Source organism: Octodon degus, unplaced genomic scaffold (assembly GCF_000260255.1).
Source record: "Octodon degus isolate 3935 unplaced genomic scaffold, OctDeg1.0 scaffold00012, whole genome shotgun sequence".
Taxonomy (NCBI): Eukaryota; Metazoa; Chordata; class Mammalia; order Rodentia; family Octodontidae; genus Octodon; species Octodon degus.
This window is the reverse complement of record NW_004524588.1, coordinates 23,984,918-24,009,870: the sequence shown is the minus strand read 5'-3', so window position 1 is coordinate 24,009,870 and position 24,953 is coordinate 23,984,918.

Genomic DNA, 24,953 nt, shown 5'->3' with positions numbered 1-24,953 from the left:
TCCAAGCAGCCCAGTGACAGAACCACTTCCCACATCAGCGACAGATCGTTAAGGGCAGTCCTTGATTTGGAAACACAGAACAAAACTCACAAAGGTGAAACCCAGTGCCAGGTAACCCCACCATCATGTTCGCACCCAAGGCCTGAGCTGCTGGATCACTGGCAAGCTGGATAGCTCACTGCAGACACCACCTTTCTTCCATCACCCACAGGCAGTAGACCTGTAAGCAGAACTCCACCATCTCAGGACCGACGAAATAGCTCAGTGGATTAAAGCGGCTGCAAGCAAGTGCAGGGGCTGGGGGCTGGATCCCTGGGCCTGCTGTGCTCCCACGCCCCTCGCTGAGATGGTAGTTGAGACTGGGCGCAGTGAATCGTGCCTATAATCCCAGCTCTTGGAGGCTGTCCAATTTAGTAGTGAGACCCTGAACATCCTGTAGACCCTTCCCTAAAATAAAAAAAAACAAGAAAAAATAATGCCATCTGGGAGCAGGCAGAAGAACTAACATGTGGCTGTTCTTGGAGCCCAGTGCCACATTTACTATAGTGATTCCTTGAGTAGACACTGAAAGCTCTGTCCACATGCCAGAGCTCAAAGATACAGTTTTTGGGCTGGGCTTGGCTTTAGGGAGAGACCTGTATATGAACAGAACAGACTTCATTTTCAGTCTTGGAGTGAGCATGCAGGTATGTGCACTATGCATATACCTGTGGCCGTAAGGCTCAGATCCACCCAGTTTAGCATAAGCTGAGGTTGCCAAGGAACTCTATTACACATTCTTTATTCTCAGGAAGCAAAGGCTATCACTGATCCAGTGCTCGTAGACTAGGTTCTAGAACTTAGCCGCCAACAGGGAAGGGCTGTCCTAGTATTTGTGCTTGTTTCCTTGCTATTTGTGGTATGGGCCACCTTGGTGAACTGTGAGGTTGTGCAAGTCCTTGCAGTGGTGAAACTCAAGTGTGACCCAGCTTAGTCTCAGGCTAGATGTGAACGGACTACTTTCACCAGTTTTACCCCAACCTTGGGCAGCTTAGAATAGTACACATGTCCATTCACTGGACATGGAATATAGCAGTAAGCAAACAACTCTACATGGGACCTTAATGCTGAGTTTATGGAGGTCATCACAGGTGTTATCCTAACAGACCCCACCTCCAGGCCTGCCCATGGACTTGGCCTTGGGAAAAGCTCAGCAGAATACATTTGGATCCAAACTGTTGCAGTTTTATCCCAGACAACATCACCTTGAACTGGTTGATGAAGTCTTGGGCCAAGGATCCAGCTTAGAAATAAGCAGCCCATAGCAACGTGAGACTATCCTATCCCAGTGTTATACTGGTGTTGATAGTAGGCAGGCATAGAGTGTGACACAACTTGGCATTCATGGCCCCAAAGTGACATAATATCCTAAAATTTGTCCATCCATAGTGAATCTGCACAGGGTCAGGCAGGATCCCTTCAAAGCCTGACTATATGTCAATAACTGCATAAGGCATTGTGCTCTGTAACTATTCCATAAAGAGGGAAATTGAGACAGATTATTCTTCCTAAATTCTCTGTTGATTCTTTCTGAAAAGCATATTTACTACTGAAATAAGAAAAATAACACCAGCAGCAGACTCCCAGAAAGCTGGACCATCTAGTACTTAAGTTATGAAAGTGACTACAGGCACAGGAAATTTTTGCAAACATGAGCAAGTTCTGAAAACATAAGGATATAGGAAGCCATGTTAAAATCACAGAAACACCTAATCCTTCGGCAGAGAGAGAAGCAGTTTTAAAAATATGAAATGCTGAACCCGGGGAGATGGCTCAGTGGAATAAGCACTTTCCTGGCAAGCACATGGGCCTGAGTTCAATCCCCAGTTCTGAAAAAAAAAATCTGAAATGCTCGTGCTTAACAATAACAGCAAAATTAAAAATACAATCAAAGACATCAATATGATTAGTATAATAAAAATTATTTCATGAGCTCAAGCACAGGCTATTTGAAAATGTTCATAGGGCGAAGGAATGAAGAAAGCTTATGGTAACTTTAAGACAGTATAAAAAGGGTTATTGGGGTTCAGGAAGAATTTGAAAATGTCAAAGCAGTAGAAAGCATGTGCAAAGATAAAATAACACAAAACTTTCCATACTGAGAAGATACAAATATCTACATATAAGAAGATTGAAGATCAATATTTTTTTCTTTTGATGTGTTTGTTATAGGGTCTCATGCAGAATGGACTCTCAGTGATCCTACTGATCCATCCTCCCCATTGCTGGAATTACAGGCATGCACCACCATGTCAGGTCTTGGTGGCTGGCTCAGTGCTCCTGGGGGTGGGGTGGGCAGCATATGGTACCATGGATTGAACCCCAGTTCCTACACTTGCCTAAGCAGGTGCTTAGGCCTCTGAGCTATCTCGCTGGCCCTCAAAGGTCAATCTTAATTCAACCAAGTTTATCCCATGACATCTTAAAATTAAGTTTTCAAATGGTGAAGATAAAGAGAAGATTCTCAAGGGTATAAGAAAATAACTACACTGCACATAGAGGTGCAGAAATTCACCTGATAACCTAATTCCCAGCTGAAACCTGAATGGCCAATAGAAAGTTGCAGATGATTTCTACAATACCAAAGGAATGTTATTGGTACTTGAAGATACCATACCCAGCAAAGTTTTCATTTAGAAATCAAGGATAGATAAAGATACTTCCACAGGAAAAAAGATTGAGAAAATATACTCCACCAACCTTTTTTTTTTTTTGAGGGTTAGACAAAGTCTTTATACTGAGACAATGATGAATAAGATGAAAACATAGGGGTTGTAATTACACAAACTCAGAATGTTCTAACATTGTAAGCATGTTGTTTAACCATATCATTAGTTTGAAAGCTAAAAACAAAGCAATTAAATACTGACAAGGAAATGGACTAGGGTGATGTGGAAAGATATATCAAAGTTGAAAAAATAGGAGGCCTGAGCTCATCCCCAGTTCTGGAAAAAAAAAAAAAAAAAAAAAAAAAAAAAAAAAAAAAAAAAAAAAAAAAGGGGAAAGAAAAAAAAAAAAAAAAAAAAAAAAAAAAAAAAAAAAAAAAAGTAAAGAAAAAGTGGAAAGGAATAGAGTAAAAATACAGAATTTTCTTTTTTCTTTTTATGTGTCTAGTGCAGGGTCTACAAGGTCTCACTACACAGATCAGACTCATAGTGATTCTCCTGTTTTCAGCCTCCCAAGTGCTGGGATTATAGGTGTGAGCCACCACACCCAGTCTTAATCACTTTCTCAGTGTGCCCCAGGGGCGGGACTGACATGGCACACCAGGGAATGAACCCTGATCCCTGTGTCTGCCTAAGCAGGTGCTTTAATCCGCTGAGCTACCTGGCCTGCCCTCAGAATTTTCTTTTTAGCATATTTTATTAGTTTTTAAAATTTTTTTTCCGTTTAAAACTGTTAATCGCTAACATTTCAAATAATGGTAGCAATAGAATTTTTGATGAATGTAAGAGCTACTTTGAAGATTAAATCTGTAGGACTTACTTTATCGAGTATAAGGAAGCAAAATATGCCAGCAATTACCATCAAATATTGGGATATTGGGCTTCCCTCTGTTTTAATCTCTAAATTATTGTTTATATCACTAGTCAGATATAAATAGTTAAAAGATCATTCATTTTAAGGAGTTTTATATGATACCCTTTTTAAAGAAATGATATAATTTACATTTGATTGACCTCTTAGTCTTCATGATTTTTATCTAGTGCTTAACTTTCATGTTCTTCATTAAAAAAAGAACTGATCATAGACCTCTTCTCTTCTCCCCTCCCCTCCCCTCCCTTGTCTTTTCTCTTGTTTCCCTCCCTCCCTCCCTCTGTCCCTCCCTCTCTCTCTCTCTTGTCTCATTTCAGCATTACTTTTTGTGATTTTTTCCCTACACCTGGCAGCCTTTCTTAGTCTTTCTCCTTAGGCCTCTTCCTCAGTCACTGAGATCATTGGGCTATAGGTCACTTCTCTTCATGCAGCTTCCCTTCCCTGGCTTGAAATAACCACAGTGAATGACTCCCACATTTACTCCTCAAGATCCCTATTTAATCTCCAGATATATATTCAGTTTCCTACTTAACTCCATCAACTGAACGCATAATAAGCATCTGAAAATTAACATGTTCCAAATTGAGCTAGGAACTTTTTTCCTAGCTTGCATCTCTTCCTGACTTAGTATTTCTGTAGAGTGCTACCTCATGCTGTCAGTTATGCAGGCACCAAACCATAGAGTCATTGTTGATTTCTCTCTTTCTTACACATCATTCTAGTCATCCAGCAAATTATTGTGTCTCTGTTTCAGAGATATGTTATCATTATTATTTCTCATCCCTTTAATGCTATAGACATTGGCCACATACTCTGTATTTTTGCAAACAAAGTTTCTAGTTGTTCTCTTGAGCTTTGCTCTCTACCCACTTGATACTACTTAAGATAACAGTATCCAAAGTTAATTCTGGCACTATTCTGCTATCATTTACTAATGACTTTGATTTTGTCTTAATGTTTAAACTTACATGCCTTTATAGAACTTGACCTGACCTTGGCCCGATTTCACTGCCACCACATTTTATCTGTCTCTTTCTCCTTCTTCCTGAATTTGATGTACTCTGACCTTCCTGCTGTAAATCATTCCAAAGACAAATCAAAGAGCAAATCACTGTAGTGACTTTGTGCCTTCTATGGCACATCCTAGTATTGATCTTGCTGGGTACTTTACTTTGTTAAATTTATTTCCTAGCTTACTCTGCAGGAGGAGTTACAACTTTTTAATGAGAACTGAAAATCTTAAATATAAATAGCATCTTCACTGCCTGCTAGTTCCTGCTTCTTGTCCCTTAATATATCTCCACCCAACTCTAAACATGCTAATTACTCATCTTTTAAAAATTGTTATACCGCTTTCCTGTGAAGGACTGCTTAATGTTACCAGGTAGAACACTGGAAGTTGTTAAGCAACCAATATATGCTTAGCATATGAGTGAATGCTTAAATGAATAAGTGAGTCAACTGAAAACAGTAACGACACTATTTTTAGCACACCTGAAGTAGAGAGCCAAAGAGTAGGATCTGTTTGTTTCACTGGAAATTCTACTCAAGTGTTTCTCTCCAAGTAAGGTCTTTATTATCTACCAAAATCTCTATACTAACCATGTATATAGTTTGTTAAAAGAATTGCAGCAGAGCGTGTGAATTGAACTGCAGGGGCAATAGTAACAAATACATAGTTAAGTGTGTGGCACATACAGCCTGAGTAGAGAGAAGGAAAATAATGCCAACTGTCAGCAAACAATCCTCAGTGTCAGATTGTAAGGCTGGAGACAGGAGCTTGAATATATATGTATATATTTCATGAAAACACCAAAGCAAGGAACTCAATGTTCCATTGATAAATACACTGAATGAAACCAAGTAATGCAGTGCATATACTGCTTCTAGAACAAAATAATAAAGATAAAAAAGTCACATTCTATACACTGTTCAAAGACCCAGCTCAATCTCCAAAGCAGAATAAGCAGATAATAATCAACTCTTCAGAGAAGTTCATGGAAAGTAGACAAGCTGTTCAGTTAAATTACATATCTTGGGGAAGACTTGGATATTATCTTTAAGCGCCTGTGATGCTGATCAATACTGTTGATCAGTCAACCATATAAGAACTGAATGGGCAAGAGGGATAGTAGCATTTAGTATGAGAGACACAAGGCTTATAACAGGAACTGCAGAGACTCAGCTAGGACTGAAACAGTTAACAAATCTAAACAAAGGAGAAATGAGTGATGTGAACATAAATTCCATTTATAATCTAGAATTAATTATTTTTTAAATAATTTTATTGAGAAACAAATAGCAATGAGACAGTTTCAGAACTGATTACTAGCACAGTTTCAATAATTAATACATTACATACTGTTGTCTTAATGGTTATTCATTGTACAAGATGCAGACCTGATATCCTGTCCACAAACACTATTAGAAGAAATCTCTTGATTTGTTGAATTAAGAGAATGCAGCTGTATATCCTAACTATTTTCAGTATACAGATACAAAATGGTCGTTCATTTATATCCTCGTTTTTTGCTTAGTTTTGTCAGAGAAGGGCATTCTATTGTCATTTAAATATTATAGGTGCATGAATTCAGCAAAATATTCCCATATAGTCTAGTAGTCCATAATAGTAGTGGGTTTTCCATAAGGCTGGCAATGTCAGAAGTTGTTGACTTGAGCATTTTATAGCTCAGCCTATTAATATGGCTTTACATTTTATACTTCATTTTTATACTTTTCTGCTGGATGGTTAAGACCAAGATAAAGCAAAACCTATACAACAAGAAATACAACTTTTGTATCTGATAAGATCAGTCAAATCTTCTCAGGATTCATCTTGAAACCTTGTACTGCAGTTTGTAGATTCTTTGTCAGTGTCAGCCATGTGGATGAGTCATGGCTATTCTATTCTGGAGGGTTAACAACCCAAATTTGGAGACCAAAATTTAGAGAAAAAGAAGGGCTGCAAGGACCACCAATATTTTGGCCATAACCTTTCAAGGTCAGTGAAGACTCAGGACATAGGAGATCCTTTACTGTAGCATCATGTAACTCAGTTGTGTCCCAAATTTTCTGATCAAGGAGATTTGGGGCCCCAGAGGAAAGTGATGGATGATGTTAAGTGTGTGTAAGGAGAGTCACATGGAGAGAAAACATTCAGGTTTTCATATAATTAATTATAATGGTACATTTTTAGAAAATTTTTGCAGATTTACTTTATAGCATATTTTGATTACAATGACGTTTTTTATCCATTAATTTCAGACATATAAAAATTAAGTTCTGTGTAACATCAAACAAATTTATCTGCTTGTAGCTAATTTTAATTTACTTCATTCCTCAATTCTAGCATATTACTTTAAGTGTAACACCACTTTAGACACCTGAATATGTACTTTAGCAGAAAACAATCCAGTTTTCATATCTATCTATCTATCTATCTATCTATCTATCTATCTATCTATCTATGTGTGTCAATATATTGTGCCAGACACTGGAAGTATTATGAGAAGAGCATACATAACTATACATGGATAATTGTGAGCAGGAAGGGAGAGCTACACATATGTGCATGTGTACATACATATATGGACAGATGCAAAGAAAGATGCAAATGAGTGTATTGACTTTCTTATAAAATATATACAAAGGGCCAGCCAGATAACTTAGCGGATTAAAGCACCTGCTTACAGGGTTTGATCACCAGTGTGACCTGGTGGCCTCGCCCCCAGGGTGCAGTGAGATAGCCTTTGAGACTGGGTGTAGTTGTGCGCGCCTATAATCTCAGCGCTTGGGAAGATGAAAACAGGAGAATCACCAGGAATCCAATCTGTGTAATGAGACACTGTAGACTCTACTAAATACAAAAAAATATATGAAAATACATTAATCTATCTTCATATTTCTTACATTAGTTATACTTCAAATGCAAATTAAAACGAAGCTTACTTTACCTATGTTCTATAGGTATTTATAAAAATGTATATGATGGTTCAAGTATGTTTTCCCGCATTCCTGTCAATATTGATTATCATCCATATATTTGAACAAAGGATGCTACAGAATTACTTTATGTCCTAATTCCTTCACTCCCATTACAAAATATCCCACTTTTGCCCACATTAGTGGGCATTCACATGTGGATTTATCATCCTGTGACAACATTCCCTTTGCGACACAGATGGCACAGATACCTTCTGTGATAAAGTACCTGAGTGAGACTTGGTGTGCACATGTATAAACCTCTGGGTACATTGATCCTTTAGCATGGAGGTGTAATTTAGATAGCACTCAAACCTGTAAAAAACATGGAAAGGCAACTTTTGTCTTTATCCTATTTTGGTTAATATAGCAAGGTTTGGTTACTGTGGTAAAAATATTATATTCTCATTACAGTGTATTTCTTACTGGTACTTTTCACTGAAGTGTCCTTACCTATAAGTAGCAAAATAAATGTTTTTGATGACAGGTAGAAAGTACATATCTTTTTCAAGTGTGAGCATATTGCTTCTCTAGTCATTCATATTTCAATATTATTTTATTCTTATACTGAAAATGAGCATTTGAAATGACAAAGTATACACAGAATATCAAAGTCAAGTAAATTCTGCTTTTATTATTTTGTCATGAAACTACTTGATAATGAAGAGGAGTGAAGTGCTATTGAATTCTGTACCTTACAGTTTTGCTCTACACAAACTCTTTGTTCATTAAACTAATAGTTCTCAATAAAAATCCTGTGGGAATTAGCTGTCAGAGAGGCTTCACACAAAGGCGTTTTTTTCAAAAACAATTCACTAATAAATTATGGATAAAATTCAGCTGCTCAAACTGAGTACCATCATAAGGAACCCAGCAGTACTGTGGCAGACACAGTGGCCAGTATTTCAAGAGAATTTTCTCTTTAAGGTTTTATGTCGTTGACTGTCAGAGGCCCTCCATGACTTGTGGAGGTCCTCCATGCCCGTCCAGGACCTCAGGTGTTATCTAAGAAATTTGGGCTAGCAGGTAATTCTAAAAATGAAGGTTGTTATATTTGCTTCTTAGTGGGTTCTAATAGAGGTAGGATTCTTTATTTAGTTATCAAGCCAGGGTGTGTCAATACATGTCAGAGGTCACATCAGAGAGTTATTGCATGTGTCCACAATCTTTGATATTGAAAATTAGTAGCATTTATTATATACTATTTGAACAACCAAGGATGAAAATCTAAGATAGTAGTAGTAACTATCAAATTCAACTTAAGTATCATAGTTTATATATTGGGATAGATATTATGTTAGATACATGAAAATGTCAATCACAGGTTCTGTTACATAGAAGCCACTAAATTATTTTTGTTGAATAAATACCTGTTTATTGACTCCAGTTATTACACTAAATTATGATAAATATATTGAAAACAGTATAATCTGTTTACTTTTGTATTTGTTACAGGGTCTCACTACACAGCTCAGACTTGTACTGATATTTCTCTTTTCAGCCTCCCAAGTGCTGGGATTAAAGGTGAGCTCCACAATGTAGTGTCTAAGTGGCTGGGATAGTGTGCCCAGGGGTGGGGCCAGCATGGTCTGTGGTGCCTGGGATCGAACCCTTGCCCCTGTTCTTGCACAGGTAGGCTCTTAGTCCGCTGAGCTATGTCACTGGCCCTGTAATCTCTCTTTAGTATCTGTTGAGCCTAATCTTTCTATAAAAGCATAATTAGACTCCCAGAACTAACATTATCAATCTTTTCTGTCTTCCTTTTTGAGTATCAGGATGAAATTCCCTCTGATAATTTTTATTATTACAAAGAAATTTTAGGAGCCAGGGAGATGGCTCAGTAGAATAAGCGCTTCCCTGCCAAGCAAAAGGTCTAAATTCAATCACCAGTTCTGGAAAAAAAAATTAAAAATAGGAAATTAATTCAAATTTAGAAATGACATCAAATTTTTCTGTGCAAATTATTTCAGGAGCCATTCACTAAAGCTGGTGCAGTCACCAGAGTTTTAGGAATAGCTTTATAACTGCCTTTCTTCTATGTAAAGACAAAATGTTACTTAAACCTTGGTGGATTGGTCAGCATTTGTTATCCAATCATCTTTTCTGAACATTATTTTCTTTTCTAAGCTTCTGTTAGTAAGTTCTCTGAGGTTTTTTTATTTATTTTTTTTTATTTGTGGGTATTTCTCTGTTCTCTGCAAAATTTGCTTGTTAGTAGCCCCTAAAATGATGGAGTTCTTGCAAGTTCCATCCTATGTTCTCTTCTGTTTTTATACTATTTGCTTAGTTAATCCAACATCCTATTTTGGTTTCAGTTCCCACTAACATACTTAGAGCTTTGAAACTATGTACTCCAATATAATTATGTAAAAGCCACATCCATATAGCTTATTGCACATAGGGTATTTATTTATTGCTTACATTAAATTCCATATTTAATATTAACTCAGTATTTTAAGCTTAAAATTTACTTTTCCACTTTAATAGCTTCATCACTTTCCCTTTTTGGCTATGGCAGTTATTGTTTCTTCTTTTATTCACATCTTCAATGGGTGAAATATAATTTAGTTCTTTAATATGGCTTCAATCTATCCATTGATCTTTGTATTCATTCTTATTGCATCCACTTAGATTATCATACTGGTTTACCTGACTTGCGATATACCCTGGCTGTTTTCTTCATCTCATTTTTATGCTTTCAATTATGTCTCCTGTTTACTACCTTAGTGCCGTTTCTAAAAGGCAAAATTAGTATTTGTGACAGTCTTACAAAGATTCCAGATAGTGTCTAAGTCCTTTATCTCAGTAGCATGATGCATATTGATTTGATTTGTCTATTGTCTCTTCCATTTATTTATAATATGGTGCTTAACTTCTGTCATTCTTTGAGTGTGGAATGCTTTCATACAAATGCATAAATTCCTACCTTTTCTTCCTTGGAAAACCCCTTCCACCAATGAACCTGCTCAACTTCTAATCCCTCCTGTAGGTTAAATCATGTAAAACCTCTTTTGGGAGCATCAGGCCTATCTGCAATCTTCATTCAGGTATCCATCCTTCTTACCTAATGAGAATCTTATAGTGAGTATGCTAATGTACTTTCTGTCTAGTTATTTATTTCTCATTTAAGAAAATTAAAAAATTATAAAATTTTAAGAAGTAGAATAATAAAATATTATGCTTTATAATTTCATTATCAACAAATACAAAAGATGTTTTAAAATAATACTGACATAGACCTTCAACTATTACTTTACTTGGAAACAATGACATGAGATACTTTTGTGTGTGTGTGTATAATATAAAATATGTATATAATAATAAATAAGATAGCATTTTTCTGTGTGTTTGTGATGCTGGGGATTGGACCAGGGCCTCTTGTGTGCCAGATGAGTGCTCAGCCCCTGGACCATGCACCGTGTCCAAAGGAAAACTGTTGAAGTCTATGCAACAACTTTCCTATGGGTTTAAAGAACATTTAAAAAAGAAATAGCAATATTTAATACATTTAAACTAAAGTTTTTGGAAAACAGAACTAGGCACTGGCTTTGAAATTCTGACAATGTATTCTTTCTAAATAAGCAAAGAGAAGAAAAATTATAATAGGAAATAGAAAAACTAAGTTGCCACACTTTCTATTGGAAGAACACAAGAGAAAGTAAAATGAAAAAATTAACCAAGAAAAACATCAGTGAATCTGTTAGAAGAGCCTGTTCTTTTCAGTGGTATTTTAAGTGGGCTGTGAGGCTCTAGGTGTAGGTAAGGTGGTGCAAGAGTTCATAAATGGGCTGATTGAGGTAAATCAGTGACTTAAGATTCTTTCATTCATTTCCTTTACAAATTCTTATTGAGCATTAGAGATGAGAATAGGAAGAAAAACACCTAAAATAACACTTGAAAATGATGGACTAGAAGGTAATCTTTATAGGCTGACTGATGAGCGTTAAGAAAGTGATGGCTGAAAAGAACTAATTGCTTAAAAAGGGAAAGAGACTTGTTCTCTTTGAACTCAGAAGTAATGGCTTATTCTTTCTCAGAAAATGATTGCCTTTGGGCACAAAATAATGTTTAGTGAAATCTTAAAAAAGGTGTTTTATACTAAGACCTTAATTAAGATCATTGTGAAATACATTGAACTTTGTTCACCCGGTCTCTATTACATTTTCAAGATACAAATGCATTAAATGTGAACTAAAATTTTTCAATGACTAAACAATAAGTACTGATGACTCAAATTTCATCCTTGGTTGGAAATTCAGAGCTCAAAGTATATATTTTTCATTTTGGTGAAGAAGTAGAAAAGATAAAATATATATTTTTAAACATGATTTACATAGAATTCATAAAAGTATAATTTTACGAACAGACCATAGATAAATTATTCTGAAAAAGGAGAACAATGGTATATATTACTTAAAAACAGAAAAGATCAGAAAATGGAAAATTTCCTTGGAGGTAATTATACAAAATATCAATCTATTTTATAATTTAAATTCCTACTAGCATATCCTATGAAAATAAATTTATTATAGATATTTCTTTTCTAATTTTACTTCCATAAACCACAGGAAGAGATTTTTAAGTCTTCTTTAAAAACAAAATGAGGAGAAATTTTCTCCCTTTTGTCCTTTGAACCTGCTTTCAAATCATAGCACTCATACTTTATAGAGTTGGGTTATAGTAATTTTAACTCAAGTTTTAAAATGTTTCTCTTGCTTACATTTCGTTAGGCACTAATTTTTTTTCTTTACTGAAAACTTGTTACAGTTTAAAAATATTATTTTGATAATAAACTTTCAGGTTTTTTTGGGTTTTTTTGTACCTGGGATGGAACTCAGCAAGTCATGCTTGTCAGGAAGGCAACTTTCAGTTTCTTAATGTGAAATTGAGCTTTCCTTTGATATATTTTGTTCCCAATAACTAGGTTTGTTACCTTTAAAATTCAAACTCAGTATTTCCCATCCTCATCAACATTCTAAGTCTATATGGAGTCTGGCCTTTCCTTCTATCCTAGAATTATCTTTAAGGGCACACAGTTAGAAGACCAGGTGCCAGTCAATGTTTACCTTCTTCAACGTGATACATCAGCACCGTGGGCTGATAATTTTGTCAGAAATTTGACCACTTTCCCAACCTATAGAATTAAAACTGGAGAGAAAGGAAGAGATCAGCTGACTGCAAAAGGCAGCCCAGGGCACATGAGTGAGAACAGGATAGTAGGTGAAGACCTATCAGGAGCATCAGGCTCTGGTTGGGCACTGCTGGCAGCAAGGTGGAGATAGGAGGGCAGGGCAGTTGATTCACATACATTTCCTGTGAGACAAGTAGGCACTGAAGGGCCTAAACCTGATCGGACGCAGCTGAGTGACAATTAATAAAGTTCTCTGAAAAGAAACGGAAAGATATGTGAGTCTGGAAGAGCTGACATTTTATCTCTTCCCAGGGTTGCTAGTATAAATGCAAGCAAATGCAGGAGCAAGGGTGAATATCCACTCACGTTTTACTCAACTGTACAGAGTTTGCCATATGTTAGCAGCATTCTCCACTTATTACACTTAACACACATAAATCCTCTGAAGAATGCTTCATTTTGGTGTTGATTTCTTTTTACTCACCTTTACAGGTGAGTAGTACTGTGCTGTACAGCATGCTACAATCGATTTAACCGCATCTCCAATGAAGAGTTGGATGGATTGTGAAATGATAAATAATGCATACACATACATGTCAAGTCACACTTTGTGTAATTTGCATACGTCTTCTGCTAAGTGTGGTTGCTGAGAAAAAGGTGACTGGCTATCTAATTTTGCTGGCAAAGTCTCAGTTCCTTACCATTTTTCAATCTCATCATCTGTATCCACATGCCCATTTTACTACATGGTGAGATACATGGGTCTAATTTTTGTCTTCAGCATGTGCAAAACCAGTTTTTCCAACACCATGTATTGCAGAGGCTAGCATTGGCCCCTTTGTTGATGATAAGGTGACTCTCAGTGTGTTTGGAGTTGTATCTGATTTTATAATCTATTCCTTTGGTACTTGGTTCTCTTTGTTGTCAGTGCCATGCTGTCTATATCATAGGAGCTCTGTAGTATGGTTTAAATTCAGGATAATCTTTTTTTTAGTATGCTTCTTAATATCATTTTTCAGAGTACCATAGTTTTCAATGTAAACATAGTTTACTTTCTTGGTTGTACTGATTCCTGAGTACTTCATTTTTTTTGATACTATTACAAAAGGTATAGTTTCCTCAATTTCTTTCTAGGCAGTTTGTGTACAGGAATTCTACTGATTTTTGACTGTTGTCTGTGTGTCCAACTATGCAACCAATTTTGTTTATTAAGTGAAAAGGTTTTTGTTCAATTTTGGGGAACATCTATGTAGACCACCAAGTCATCTTCAAATCATGATAATTTAACTTCTTCCCTTCCTATCTTTATTCTCTTTATTTGTTTTTACTGTTTAGTTGCTCTGGCTAATGTTTCCAGAACTACATTAAAGAGGAATGGTGATAGTGGACATTCTAGACTTGTTCTTGATTTCACTGAGAAAGCTTTCAGTTTTGACCTTTCAGTATATTGGCTGTTAGTTTGTCAGAGATGGATTTTGTCAGATTGAGATAAAGATTATCTCTTCCAATATTCTGCTGAGTTTTTTTTTAATCATGAATGGGTATTTGACTTTATCAAACATTTCGTTCTGTGTCTACTGAGATGATCTTGTGGATTTTGCCTATGGTTCTGTTAAAATGGTGTACTACATTTCTTGATTTGTGTATGTTGAGTCAACCCTGCATCCCTGAGGTGAGTACACTTGGTAAAGGTGTACAATCTTCTTGAAAATTCGCTACATTCTACTTCCTGATATATCATATAAAGATTATTGCATCTGTGTTCATTAGGGAGAATGACCTGTAATTACTTCTTTTGATTGGATCTTTCTCTAGTATTAGTATCAGGGTAATGCTTGCTTCCAGGGATTAAGCTGGGTATATTTCTTTCATTTCAATTTAATTAAAGTCTTTGAGGAGTACTGGATTTAGATTTACTCTAAGTTTCTTGTAGAACTCAACAGTAAATACTTTAGAATCTGAGATCTTTTCTTTTCTCTTCTCATCTCGTCTCCTCTTGTCTCATCTCTCCTCTCCTCTCCTCTCCTCTCCCCTCTTCTTCTCTTTCCTCTTTTCTTTTCTATTCTATTCTATTCTTTTTTTCTTTTTTTATACTGGGGACCAAACTCAGAACCTAGCACCTGTCAGGCTGGTCCTTATGGCATTGAGCTATCACCCTAGTCCCCTAGGCTTTTCTTTTTTGTAATTTTTAATTACATCTTTAATGCCATTGATTGATATTGGGTTATTTTGAATAATTACATTTCCTGGATTCAGATTTGGTAATTCATATATATCTAGGAATCTGTTCCTTTCTTTTGAGTTTTCCAACTTATTGGAGTATAGGTTCTCAGAATAGATATTGATGATCTTCTGGATTTCTGCAGGATCCACTGTAATTTCACCCTTTTCATTCCTAATTATATGGATTTGAGTCTGTTCTTTCCTTTTTTAATAAGGTTGTCTAGAGGCTTATCAGTTTTATTTAAATTTAAGAACCAATTGTAAGTTTCATTGATTCTTTGTATTGTTTTCTTAGTCTCTATTGCTTTAATTTTTCCATGACCTTTATAACTCTCCCTTGTACATGCTTTTGGCTCCATTTGCTCTTCTTTTTCTGCCAGCTTGAGGTTCATCATTAGGTTTCTTACTCTGTTTTTTTTTTTTTTTTCTAAATTTTTTCTTCATAAATGGGTGTAGATTTATTTTGGTCAACATATTCAGAAATATATTAACCATAACATATTTCCCCTGTAGTACTTTTTTTGTGTCCCCATGAGTTCTGGTACATTATATTGGCATTATTGTTTAACTCTTGAAACTAATTTTTATTTAATTTTATCTGTGAAACAGTGTTGTTCAGGAGAATGTTACTGTATTTCTATGTCTCTATGCAGTTGGTTTTTTTTTGTGAACTGGGGATTGAACTCAGGCCTGGCAAGCACTTATTCTACTGAGCTATCTCCCCACCCCCTCTATGCAGTTTTTGTGGGGTTTTTTAAACATATATTTCTAATTTCATTGCACTACAGTCTGATAATTGGCATGGGATAATTTCACTTCCTTTGCATTTACTTAAGCATGTTCTATGAACTAGCATGTGCTCTATTTTAGATATTATTCCTGGTGCATCTAAGAAAAATATGTGTTCTTTTGTTGTGGGGTAGAACAATGTAAGCATCTATTCAGTCCATTTGTTCTCAGGTTTCTTTCAGTTCTGATATTTCTTTGTTGATTTTTTTCTGGTTGACATATTTGTAACAGTGAGGTATTAAGATCCCCCATTATAATTGTGTTAGGGCTTGTGTTATTTTTTATGGTTGTGATTATATATGTGAGTGCACTTGTGTTAGGTGCCTGTATATCTATAATTGTAGCTTCTTCCTCTTGAAGATTTCCCTTAGCAAATATTTAGAGACTTTCTTTGTCTCTTTTAATCACTCTTGAGTTGAAGTTCACTTTGTCTGTCAGTGGAATAGTTACTGTTGCTTTTTTCCAGGTTTCTGTCACAAGAATTAATTTTTTATCTTTTAATTTTCAGTTTATTAATTTTTTTGGTATTAAATGTATTTCTTGAATGCAGCATGTTGTTGGACCTTGTTTTGTGATACATTCTGGCAGTGTGTTTCTTTTAATTGATTGAGACCATTTACATTGGTAGTTATAACTGATATGTACTAACTGATCTTCTCATATTATTTTCCTGTTATTCATTCCACTCTATTTTTTAGGTCTTGCCTGGTGGCTTCTTTCTATAGATGTTCTGGAGATTGTGCTCTTCACTATATTCTTTCTAAAATAACTTCCAAATATTTTGTAAAGCTGATTTATTGGTCATGAATTTCTTTAGTGTTCTTTGTCATAGGAATATCTTATTTTCTTTAGTAAGGTGCAACAATGTAAGTTGGCAATTTATAAAAATCTTACGGCATGACTTGAAATATTTCACTCCAAACTGTCCTTGACTTAAGGAGTTTGTGTAGAGAATCTGCTGTGATTTTGATGGGATTCTCTTTATAGGTAATTTGGTTCTTTTCTCTACAAGCTTTTTTTTTTTTTTTTTTTAATTAGTACAGGGACTACAGAGTCTTACTATGCAGATCGGACTCATAACGATCTTTCCTGTTTTTCAGCTTCCCAAGCACTGGGATTGCAGGTGCCTGCCATCATGCCCTTTCTCAATTGCCATCTCAGTGTACCCTGGGGGCTGGCCTGGCAGGGCAGACCAGGGATCGAATCCCTGCCCTCTATAACTGCCTAAGCAGGCACTTTAATCTGCTGAACTCTCTGGCTCGACTTAATAGCTTTAATATTATGTTCTTGTGCTGAATTGCTGGAATCTTCATAGATGGGTGTAGACTTATTTTGGTCACAGCTGATTGGAGTTTTCTCTGCCTCACGTATGTATGTGAAATTCATCTTTCACATTTGTGAAGTTTGCTGCTATTACCTCTGTGAACATGTTTTTATGATGTTTGCACTGTCTCCTGTTTTCTCATTGAATTTGATTAATATTAGATTGTTCTTTTTGCATCTTCTTGCAGCTATTGGTTTTATTTTTCACAGTCCATTGCTCTTTGTAAGAATATTTTTCATTTTCATAGTCACTAACCACAATCCTGTCTTCCTATCTGATATTCTGTCCTTACCTTTGTTCAGTCAATTTCATATTCTTTCAGTGGAGGTTTTAATTTGGAGAACTGTTTGAATTTAGCTCATGGATTCCTTTTCTTTCCTAGGTTAGGTATTTCATGATTTTGATCATTTTCCTAAGCTCTTATTTTTTTATTTTTATTTGAGTCTACTCTAAATTAATTTTGTAGATTTTTCATTTGGATCCTCATTTCTTCTCTTAGCCAAGGGATTATTTCTAATATTTTTTTTCTATATCCTAATTCATTTGTTTTTACTTCTGCTATTATTTCAGAGTATTCAGGCATGTGGATTATTTCCTCTATCTTGCTGTTCCAGTTTGGCTGGACATCTGAGGTTATATTTTGCTTCTGCATCTTATTAATTTCTATTTTTATTTCATTTTTTTCTGTGTTGATACCTGCAAATTGTTTATAATAGATAATTTTATCTCTAGTATAAAGGCTTCCCTAGGAAATGTCTGCTCCTCAGAGATGTCTTCTGTGTGTGACTAGCTCTTGTTTTTTGTGTCTGTCCCTACGTCTCACCTTCTAAATTCATTGAGGATGACAAGTTGCTGTTTATTTGGCTCAGCCTAGTTTTTTCTTTCTAATTGCCCTTACCTTGGAGATGTTCTCCAGGTTTTAAAATTGTAAGTTCAGATTCAGGACATTTCTAGGAAATGATAACAAAGAATAAAAGGAGGAGGAAGGGAAAGAAAAAAAATAAAGAAAGAAGAATATACAAAGCTTTCAGATGGCTTTATTTAACATTTGACAGTGAACTCTTCTCTAAGTCATTTGTGTCTGGACAATAAAATGTAGATAAAGTCTACTTTCAGAAGAACATGTATTCATTACATTAGAAAATACAAAGTTTTTGCATACACTTTATATTTGTGTTACATACCAAAATGAAACATACCATCTGACAGACATACAGTAAATGTTTATAGTATGCTTAAAATCTCAAGGTCCCTAGCACAAAATCCCCAGTTCAATTCGCAGTACCACATGACATCCCGGCATGCTTTGCTGGCCACCAGAATTGAGCGTGGTGGCACATACCTGTAATCCCAGCACGGGGGAAGCAGAGACCGGAAGATCACTGTGAGTTTGGATTGTGTAGTGAGACCCTGTCTCAATAAATAAATATATAAAATATTTTTAAAATCTCATTAAAATTACTGTGTTAAAGTTAAAGGAAAAGCGAGAACTTAAGGATTGAACAATGAAGAGAGGGCTGAGAGAAAAACTGGGAAACATGTCAGGGGCTAAACTATACATTTATATACACAAGATGGTGAAGGCATTTATCCTGAGACTCTCCATCAGGTTTTTGGAACTAGCAGTTAATTAGTAGGATTCTCACCCTCACTAACTATATATGCTGATACCTGTGAACTCGGCAGCTGTACTGAGGATAGCATTGTGTAATACTAGGGTCACTCTTGGAATGCCTGTCATTCTGGTCTTCTAAGTGCGTGCTGCTTCTAATGTCATATCAATTGCTTCTGTGCTCTCTCTCAAGTAACTGTTTGTTTTAAAAAAAGGTAATAAAAGAAAACAAGACAAGAAAAAGTTGCCATGGGACAGTCATGCTACAGTGTTATGGTTGGATTCTTAGATTTCTGTATAAAAATGTGAATTGTAAGTTCACCTGCCTATGTTATAGGGTAATAATATCATTAAGCTTCTCTTCTGGAGGATTAACAACTTAAGTTTCCAGACCAAAAAATTAGAGAAAAACAAGGGCTACAAGGATAGCTAACATTTTGACCCTCGCACTTCAAGGTCAATGAGGACTCAGGACATAAGAGAACCTGCACTGTAACATCCTGTAACTCAGTGGTGTCCCACATTCTCTGATCAAGGAGATTATGGGGCTACAGGGAAAAGTGATCAACAATGTATAGTGTACCTAAGGAGATGCACATGGAGAAAAAACATTCTCTCAGGCTTTCTTAGAGAGCAAAGTGGTCAAGCAATGGCTGTGACTCATTCATAGAGCTGACATTGACAAAAGATCTACAAACTGCAATAAAGGGTTTCAGAGTAGTAAATCCTGAGGGGATTTGACTGATCTTGTCAGACACAAAAGTTACATTTCTTGTTATATAGGTCTTGCTTTATCTTGTTCTTAACCATCCAGCAGAAAAGTGTAAACATGAGGTATAAAAGTAAAGCCATATTAATATGCTGAGTATAAAAGACTCAAGTCAACAATTTTGGACATTGGCAGTTCTGCAGATAACCCACTATTATTATGGACTATTGGACTCTATTGGATTATTCTGCTGAATTCATACCCTTAAAATATTTGAAGGGTACTGGAATACCCATCTCTGACAAAACTAAATAAAAGATGGGGATATAAATGAAGGAACATTTTGTAGTGAAATACATACATATATATATATATATATATTATATATATATATAATATATATATACACACACACACACACACACACGAAATAGGATATACAGATACATTCTCTTAGTTCAATAATAAGAAAGATTTGTACTAATAGTGTTTAGGCAAGATATCATGTCTGCATCTTGTACTATGAATATCTACTATGAATACAAAAATATACAATGTATTAATTATTTTAAATGACGTACTAACCTGTTTTGTAACTGTCTCATTGATATTTCTTTCTCAGTAAAATTAATTAAAAACATTTCAGTGTTAGCTGAAGTTCCAGGCTCTCATATAGTAGTTCCAAAAACAGATGCTATGTCTTCTATATTTTGTCTCCACTGATGCCTTAAAATGAAACTTTAATATGATATTTCACATTTGGAGATATTTTAAAAGATTATCGATTAACCCAAAGCAAATTCTGTCTAGTAATTCTTTTTTAATAGATACTTAGCTTTAAAAGTCATTATGATACACTTTCAATATTATTATACTTCATAAACATTTGTGTAGGCTTCAATAAAATGGAAAAAATGTGCAGTTGTTAATACAAGTATAATTGTTAATTCTTTCAGATTTTGGAAACAACATTGAAGCTCAAATAATAAAATATTTGTGCTAAATTTCTGAAGTAATATTTAAATTTATGATAATGTAGAGTTCTAAAATCACATCTCCTCAGAGAAATAATCCACATTAATGTAGCAGGTCACTCTGTTCCTCACGCCTCTTGCGTGAATAGGTTTTGGGATCAATTAACTCCTTTACTTTCCTATAATAATCATAAGCATTTATATTTTAAAATCTAATATCAGCATTCCTTCTCCCAGTTGCGAAATGATAAAACTGTCTAAGGCAATTTAACAATGTCAGAAAAGTTATTTTCTTTGTTCTTTTAACATTTTGTCAGACTATCTTCACTAGCTTTTGGCCATGACAAAAGTTGTATCAGCATCATTATGTAACACCTGTGATCAGGGTGAACTGGAAGTGCTTTCAAAGCCAGCACTGAAGATGTAGCCGAAGAGTTTCTCTGCAGTGTTAACATGTGCACAATCCCCTGAAGTAAAGTGAACGGCCTGCAGTGAGGTCTGAAGAAAGCGAGGGTAGGGAATGAATATAGCTGCATAGAGCTGGCATGCAGGCATTCAGTTCTGAACTTGCTCTGCTTCCAAATATTAAGCCCACAGTTGGTTGCAGCTTTCATTTCAGAGGCATTTTGAGCTCATTGTGCTCAACAGGTGTACTTTCTCAGCTTGACTGACATCCTGGAAATATTGATCTCTGATTTGGTTGAATTTACTTTACTAAAGAAGTGCTCATCGCATAATGTTAAACTCTTATCTCAAAAAACCATGCCTATACAAAAATTAAAACATATTTTTCTAAAAATGAAACAGCTAATCAATTAAATTCAGATAGTTTAGTGTAGTGAAAATTATGTTTTAGAATTCATTAAGAATAAATATCTATGTCTGTTCACATAGCTCAGTAGACCAAAGCTCCTGCTTAGGTAGAGCACAGTGGCCAGGGTTCAATCAGCAGTGTGCCATGCAGGCCCTGCCATGCTGAGACTGAGATTGAGACTGGGCGTGGTGGTGCACACCTGTAATCCCAGTGCTCGGGAGACTGAATGAGAATCACTACAGGCCCAGTCTACATAGTGACACCTTGTAGACCTGTACTGACCACATAAAAAACAATATCTGACAAAAGAATATGAAAAGAACAAGAATCAGGGGGGCCGGGGAGATGGCTCAGTGGAATAAGCGCTTCCCTGGCAAGCGCAAGGGCCTGAGTTCAATCCCCGGTTCTACAAAAAAAAAAAAAAAAAAAAAAAAAATGAACGCTGCAATATAGTTTTCCAATTACTGAGTTATCCCTAATTCTTAGTTATTTCTAATTACAGAGCTGTCAATGTTCTCTGACACAGATAATTTTGTCTCCCATATAGACTTTCCTTATGCATTATATGCAGAAGGCTTGTTAGGTAGACTCTCCTCCTGTCAGTGAGCATGTCTTTAAAGAACCTTTTTTTGAGACTGCACTATCTCAGGCCTCTTAGGTTCATTTGCTCAGATTAGTTTGCTCATCACTGGCCAGATGAAAGAAGGGCGTCCATTTTAGTAAAAAGAGAACGGATTGATTTAATCAGAGTAGCTCGGAGAGATGGTGGGGCCCGTCTGTCCCTAGTCACCATCTCACTGTGTACAGTTGTCTTGGAGTTTTTAACTAATTTATCTCCTTGAATATGTGAATTACTTTAGGACTAAACCTTATTTTAATGGCTACTACTCTTGCTCACAGGACATATCATAAAATGCCTACTCAGGACCTTGTGCTTGCCAAGAAGGCACTTACCCTGCTGAGCTATATCTCTGGCCCCCTACACCTGAAATTTGTTAAGCTGCAGCAGAAATTCAGCCCCATGATTAGGACTCCAAGAGATCAAGCTATCTAGATGTATGTATGATATTGTCTCTAATAAGTGCTTTTCTTTCCAGTTTTTTTAAAATTTATTTTTAGATTACAAAATTTTCAAATAATATATTTGCATTTACTCCAATAATAAGTACTTTGATATGTTTAAAGAATTAACAAATAGAAGGAATTTTAATATAAATAAATACACATATATGCCTTAAATATTTTATAAAAATATTTTATTAAACTCATGTCATTCTTATGACTTTATAAAACAGTGTACATTCCAAGCAGTGTACCATACCCTGTCTAAATCTTAGCATTTTTAATAAAACAAAGTTAAAATGTGTTTTCCAGTAAGTAAAAACCTGGGTTAATGAACTTAGCTGTGGTTTGAGTAATTTTAAATATGATTTTATAAATAATAATAATATTGTGTCCTGAGCCATCTAAGGATGTTAATTAAATCTCTGCTTAGTTCAGTTCTATTTAATGAGCTCAGTCACTTTTTAAAATGTTGCAGCCTATAAAAGAACCATCTACTGACAGAATGTTTAATGGCAATTTGTTAACTGCCAGCCTTGATCCCTGAATGATCACTGCTTATGTGGAAAAGCGGAATGCAGCCAAACACAGCGTTCATAGCCAGACCTTGTCACAGAAGAGGGTACTGCATCAAGTTCAGAGGGCCTGCTCTCTGGTTCAGAGCAAGTAGTGCTATATAAGCTTAATGGTATGCATGTACTATACACTAACAATTTTCAATAAAGGTACATTTATCATACCTTTACTATGGTCATTTTAAGTGTGATTTTGCCTAGCGAGACCTTAATCTTTGGCAATATTAAAAGTGCTCTAAGGTGAGTATGGATTTTATTGCTGTTTAGAAGAAAGTTAAATTAATACCCGAAGGATATGCTGTCTGCAGAGATGGCATAATTATTACTCATCTGTTACAGTAATATACACTTTCTTTAACAAACCAATCATCGATTTGTAAACAGTATTTCAATTAAAGTTCACTTCCCAGAGCATGAGTAAATAAATGGTTTTGACTTCCCTATTTGTAAAAACACACTTAATCCCACATGTATCTTTTGTTTTTTTTTTAATGTGGTGGAGGTTGGAGGCCAACATTCATTCTTTCACCCAGCAGCCAAAATGATGAAGAAAATGAAAACTAAATGTTTAGATATTATCATAATGTTAAACAGAAACAGTTCAACAGTTAGTTGTATCTTGAGAAGTGCAGACTTTTAAAATTATGAAAAACTAAATTCTTTTCCTCAAGGAAATTACTTGAAAAAATGAGATAAAATATTGATAAGGAAGGAAAACTACTATGTTTATATAGTAATAATCAAGTGTTGACCTTCAAGGCATTTACTGTGCTCATTCATGTTGCTAGACTTCAATGATTTAATAGTGTTAAATATGTTACATTTATTTTAAAGTGTTGTTTGAACTTATTTATTTATGAATTAATACTAAAGCATATATTAACTGTTAAAATTTTAATATATTCTATCATAAAATAGGGGAGCAAGTAGTTTGTTGAAAGAATTTTGTATTTTTAAAAATTTTTAAACCATTTTAATTATTTGGTACAGGGCCTTTGGTACAGGTCAGAGTCTGAGTGATCCTCCTGTCTCAGCTTCTCCATTCCTTGGAATACAGGCTACATCTCCACACCTGATTATAGTGGGCAGCACAGCACCCCCCAAGTTCTGGGGCTGGCACAGCATGTGGTATCAGTTATTAAACCAGGGTCCTTGTGCCTGCAAGTCAGATGCTTAGACTGCAGAGCTATCTTCCTAGCCCAGGAATTGTATTTTTTTGAAGAGATTTGAAAATGAAGAAAATATTTATTTATCTTTTCACATCTTTTTTCTAGGAATAATATCATTACTAATGAATTATTAGTAAATTACAGACCACACTCATAATACAGATTTAATCACAGATGTAAATTTTTGCGTAATAGCAGGTAGCTGAGACCTAGAGTTAAACTATTTTCTATATAAACAGGTACAATGACTAAGTCAGAGAATAGTGATTTGGAAATACCTAAAGTAATAAAAACAAATAAATAAATGTAACAATAGGGCCAGCCAGATAGCGCAGCAGACTAACGTGCCTGCTTAGGCAGAGCACAGCAGTCGGGTTCGATCCCTGACTGAGACCGCAGTTGAGACTGGGCGTGACTGTGCACCTGTAATCCCAGTGCTTGGGAAGCTGAACACAGGAGGATCACTACAAGTCTGATCTACGTAGTGAGACCCTGTAGGCCCTGTCCTAAATACATTAAAAAATAAAATAAAATAAAATGTAACAATAAAATTAATTTTGAAAAGAGACCCATAATCAAGCAAGGCTTACATTTTCAATTAAAGTAAAACTAGGAAAAAATAAAGACAACATTGGCAATATTTTCAAAGATCAGGGTCATTTTAAAAATAAAGCAAACAAGCCAATTTAACATATTATGCAAAGGAAGATATCCTGATAGACAATTAAGAAAAAAGTACAATGTCAGGTATTATTTATATTAAAAAGAAATGATTCAAACATTTTTTCTGCAGACGTTTGCTTTTAATTTACAAGAGTATCTTTACTTCCATAATAACTGATTTTTCTCATCAAGATTTATGGAACACACATTTTTAGAAGTGAATATATCTAACCCTGTAATTTTGCTTCAATTCCATCTTTGTTCAATCCAGATGTAAAACCTGTATGAATGATTAAAATTTATAAAGAGTAAAATAAAGTAGATCCAATTCAGAAAAGAAAAAGAAATATA